The sequence below is a fragment of the Pteropus vampyrus genome, unplaced genomic scaffold (assembly GCF_000151845.1).
Source record: "Pteropus vampyrus isolate Shadow unplaced genomic scaffold, Pvam_2.0 Scaffold270, whole genome shotgun sequence".
Classification (NCBI taxonomy): Eukaryota; Metazoa; Chordata; class Mammalia; order Chiroptera; family Pteropodidae; genus Pteropus; species Pteropus vampyrus.
This window is the reverse complement of record NW_011889051.1, coordinates 154,901-160,163: the sequence shown is the minus strand read 5'-3', so window position 1 is coordinate 160,163 and position 5,263 is coordinate 154,901. Positions and strand designations below refer to the sequence as shown.

General features: G+C 51.1%; 1 pseudogene; it reads right to left on the bottom strand.

Moving 5' to 3' along the window:
* Positions 1-3,701: 3,701 nt before the first annotated feature.
* LOC111729575 lies at positions 3,702-3,817 on the bottom strand (annotated as a pseudogene).
* Between the last annotated feature and the right edge of the window lie 1,446 nt (positions 3,818-5,263).

Genomic DNA, 5,263 nt, shown 5'->3' with positions numbered 1-5,263 from the left:
TAGCTCACCTGGCCCCAGGTGGGAGATGCCGAGGAAAAGTGGGGTGCATGATGGGGGCTGGGTGAGGAGACAGGGGTTGACATAACTTAAGGGCACAGGGATGGTGTCTGCTTCTTCCGCCCGTCTGCCTTCTCGCAGCTCTGCACCTGCTGCCCACCCCGCCGGGAAGAAAGCCCAGTGTCCTCATGGCTTCCATGCCTTGGTCCCCAGTGCTCAGATCTCGACTCTTCTCTCATCTTCACACCTCTTCTCAGCCACACTGACCCCCTCAGGGGCCCTGAATTTTCCCGCACGCAGCCATGGCCGGGCTCTGGCGCCTGGTCTTCCCTCTGCCTGGGACCCTCCCGCTTTCACCCATGGGGTTCGCTCCTTTGCTCCTTCATTTTTTATGGGCAACCCCCTTAAATGGTACCATCTCCATCATTCCCCAACCCTTTCCCTTGCTTTATTTTTCTTCTGGGCATTGATCACTGCCTCCCTAATACATAATTATTTATCTATCTCCCTTGTTATTAGAATTTTAACTCCACGAGATCCTTGTCCCTTGTAAGAGGCTACTGCCATATAGCTAGCGTCTAGAGTACAGCCCCTCTCATCTGTGCACGGCCCCCCAAACCCCTGTGACATCACGCGGTGCATTTATTCTAAAGATGTGTGAGCCGTATTCACCAACGGGCTTTGCAAGTGTCTTTACTCAAAAAATTCGCCTCCACACGACCAAGCAAGCGAGAACTTTCATTGACTCTTTTTTTTTTTTTTTTTTAAATAATAGCTAAGATCAAGCTGGGTTGGATTTTGATGCCATCGTCACCAAAGTTTGGACCATGCTGCTGAGTAACCAGACCATCACTTTTTATTCGATTTCACCTGTAATATATTGTCTTACCTCCTTTTGAGTTTTACTGCTGGGCTGGCTGGTTCTTCAACAATGCAAACTCCTGCATCCTGGTAAAAGAACCGTTCATATCGCCCTAAACTGACCAATGCACTTGACCTCTGTCCACCCCTTTACCTACAGGTCACTAAACTGCCTCGGTCTGATTGTGTGGTTACTCTTCCTTTCCCTGAACAGGTTTACAATAATCGAAGCCTTAAGATTCGTGTTCTCAGCATCTCATCTTCCCAGTTTAAGTTCATCGAGGTGTATCGGCCCCATTGGGTGCCTCTCAGGACCTGCGGGGTAGCTTGAGAAATGCACCAAATGCTTCCTGATGCCCCCACGACTCTTCCGAGTTTATTAAACAGTTGGATACATGCATTTTATTTAGGATTCACAGATACCATGATGAGTGGTTTTCCCATTTTTACAGGTGAGGAAACTTGCCAAGTTGATACCAAGGGGTCTAAGCAGATGGCCATGCCAAGTCCAGGGTGACCTCCCTCGCAGTGCTGTGAGGTTGTGCACAATGGCCTTGGTTTTAAGTGACTTGGTCACAGATTCCTTCCGTGGAGAAAGCAGTGGCACGTGGTCATGGATCTAATGGGAGTCACTCCCCCGACACCTTGGGCGCCCACCGTGATCAAAGCACCCTGGCGGCCACACACGCCACTCACGCGAGCTTTCACACAATCTGGTGAAGCGGTTTCAGCAGGCGGTCTTTTCATTTTACATGATCTCATCCTGAAAGTGTCCGTTTTGGCATCTACAGAGTGATCTGGGGGACTCATGCCCAGGGTGTTAGGGGTGGAGGGGACCAGAGACGACCACACCCTCAGTTCCCGAACAGAGGGCCCAGGGGCTGGGAAGTGCGACCCTGTGCCAAGGAGTATGAATTCACGGTATAAGCACAGACCAGATATTGATTGATGTGTCGGTATTGCTTAACGATAAGCAATTTCAAACATTATTTCATGTTAAACCAAACTCATATAATGTGGCAAAGAATAAAGATTCACATGACTTTTTAAGACAATACAGGTTTCACAGACGATTTCAGCTGGCAGCGGGCTGCTCTGGGCAAATTGCAAACCCTCTGGGTTTTATGTTATGCTGCCCTTAGGGGCAGGCAAATGGGAAGATTCGAGAAAAACTAAGCTTCTCCAATTAGCAGAGGAACAAAACGTAAGACCAGATCAGCTGTGACTAATAAGAAGCTTAGACTTAGCTATGGCACGAGGAGCCATGCCTATTTTTGCAGGATGATGCCCCTGGAGTCATGCCTGAGCTGGATGAGCACCTGTGGGTCTTATCTGGCTGCAGCACGGTAAAGGGGTGCTCTCAGTTTGCTGGGAACACCATAACAAAGTCCTGTGCACTGAGTGGCCTAAAGCAGGGGTCCCCAACCCCCAGGCCGTGGACAGGAACCGGGCCACACAGCAGGAGGTGAGCGGTGGGCGAGCCAGCGAGGTTCTGTCTGTATTTGCAGCCACTCCCCAGAGCCGGCATCACCACCTCAGCTCCACCTCAGATCATCAGGTGTTAGATTCTCATGGGAGCTTTGGTCCCTGGTGCCACAAAGGGCGGGGACGTCTAAAGAACAGTTCTGGAGACCAGAAGGCAGAGGCCAAGGCGTCAGCAGGACTATGATCTGAAGGTGCTAGGCAAGGTCCTGGCTCAACATGGTGTTCCCCTGTGTGCGTGTCTGTGTCCAAACTTCCCTTTCGATAAAAGATTCCAGTCACACCAGATCAGGGGCCAACTGCTACAGGATAACCTCATCTCGACTTAGCTAATTACGTCTGCAATGACAGTTTTAAGTATGGTCACATTGAGGTATGAGGGGTTAGGACTTCAGCACAGGAAGTTGCTGGGTGGATGTAACTCAGCACATGACACAGGTCACGTCTGTTTGGACCCAAACGCGATGAATCAGGTGGTGGTTCTGAGAAATGCCGGCCAGGTTCAAAGACGAAGTCAAGCCCCCCAGTGCCCGTGACTCAGACTTTCTTAAGTTCGACGAGGACGATGGACGTCGCCAGGACCCCTTGAGGCCACACGGTCTGCGATTCTCCATGTGCTGCCCGATCTGTGCAGCCCTGAGGTCTATTGCTGTCGAACTTCCCTCAGCCTTGGTTGAGATGTACAGGAGGAGACGCCGTGGAGGTTCGAGCTGGATGCCCGCGGGAGGGCAGGGCCCCGTGCAAGGGCGGAGAAGGCCTTTTCCAGATCCCTGACCGTCGCTCAGTGATGAGCGAGACGTGAACAATCTCAGTCGCTCCTGCGTGGAGGCGTCTTTTATTTTAGGGGTCCAGACTTAGGTTTTGTCTCATCGTGTAGTCCTGCGTGGGCGCCGGAGGGCTCGGGCGACTCGCCGGAACCGAGTACGCAACACCTGGACCGGAGCGAGCATGCCAACGCCGTGCAACAGGGTTTGGCTTCCGTGACTCAGCGTGCGCTTACTGTCACGTGTGACAGTGACATTGGGTCCCCTTCAGGGCCCGCCTCAACCATCTTCTGGCACTGGAGCAATGGGGGTTATCTGACAAACGCTACTTCTGAATCTTTTGTGATGCTTTTCCTCCTTTAATTGACAGCGAGGTTTACACTTAGCCGAATGTGAAAAATGCTCTCTCTGCTTCTGACCACAACTTCCCTCATGGTCAACGTGCCACCCGGAAATAAGCATTGTGACTTCAAGTAGCAACTTACACCAATTAGATGTCGACTCAGTTATGTTTCTATGGCTCTAGGAAATGAGACTTTGAAAAATTGTCACTTATAAATAAAATAGATTTTATTATTTATTTATCATTATTATTTATGCCGACGGCACCTGGTCTTCCTAGGTGGTCTCCCATCCAAGTACCAACCAGGCCCGACTCTGCTTAGCTTCCGAGATCAGACATCGGGCTTGTTCAGGGAGGCATGGCCGTCGACCAGGGACTGTGGCTCCACTGGGGCACGACCCCAGGACCTTCTGCGTGTAAGCAGACGTGTTAACCGCTACACTATGGAACCGTGTCCTTAAAACAGATTTTAATGTTTCAATGGAGTATTTAAATCAACAAAGACTCAACAGTGACCATAATTTAGAGTAAAAATGATTCTCTGACTCAGCAAAGTTGAAACATTCACAGATATTCCAGGATAATCTTCCTATGTCAGGGTCAGCTGATGAGTGACATGAATTCCATGTGCAGCCTTAAGGCCCCTCTCCACGTGATATAACGTAGCACAGGTCCTGGGTGGAGCTCAGGGACCTCGCCGAGAGTCGCTATTCTGCCCAGCATGCATGTTAATGAATTCGGTAAACGACGTCCTTTGTGACACTCGGCACGTTGTCTTACGCATTCAGAGACAGTCTTCTGAGGAGGGGTCCCCAGGCTGCATGAGATTGCTGGGGAGCTCAACGGCACTCAGCAGGCTGAGAACCGCAACGCTCCGCTGAGAACCGCAACGCTCCGCTGAGAAGCTCGTACGTGGTCACCGCTTCTGCTAACGAAGTATCCGCCCCAAGGGCACTCATGCTGATTCTCTCTGGTCCTGACTTCTCAACAGCCTTCCACAACGAGAGGATTTCCTGTTACTTGCACAGATGAGGAAACCAGGGTCTGGAGAGTGATTTGCCAAAGGCCACGCTTCCGATGAGTCACAGAGACGAGCCCCCTCTGCCACTGGCTGAGCTGAGGGTCCCCATCCTGAGGCCTCGTTCATCACAGTGTGATGTGCTTAAACTAAGCAAGAACCAGGACCACTATCAGCCCACAGATGCTCCTTCTTGACTCATGCATCTGGCTGGCATAGAAAACTGTTTTTGAAAAATACACTCCAGTCACTTCCGTTGCTAGCTTTCTCGAATTATCAAAGAAAGGACCTCATTAACATACATTTCTGACAAGAACACGCATGTATCTCACTGGCCGGGGCAGCCAGCAGTGAGCGGGCGCAAACAGTGTCCAGGCTCTGTCGGCCACGGGCCACGCTGTCCACCCATTGCTTTTCTGTCGCCCACCTCAGGCAGTTAGGAGGCTCCCCAACAAAATGCACGGAAGGCCTGGGACCTGAGTTTTTAAGTCCTTGTCAGTTGGTCTCTTTAATTAAAGGACACATCGAGATTCTAGTTCCTCTGGACTTTTCAAATCGCAAAGATTGAGACCTGGTTCTTTTTCCCCTTTTTAAAGCTGGGCAGCATCTTCACGCTCACACTAAAATCCAGCTCTGAACTGCACACTGATTTATTGCCGTCGTGGGCTGATCAGCCCTGGATGCCACAGTGGCTTACAGCTGCCACCGGTTCCCCGGCCAGCAGACAGACCCCTCCAGGCCCCTGGAAAGCTGCTCCCCGATACTCCTTAACGGCCCAGAGGTTCCCATTAGCACCTA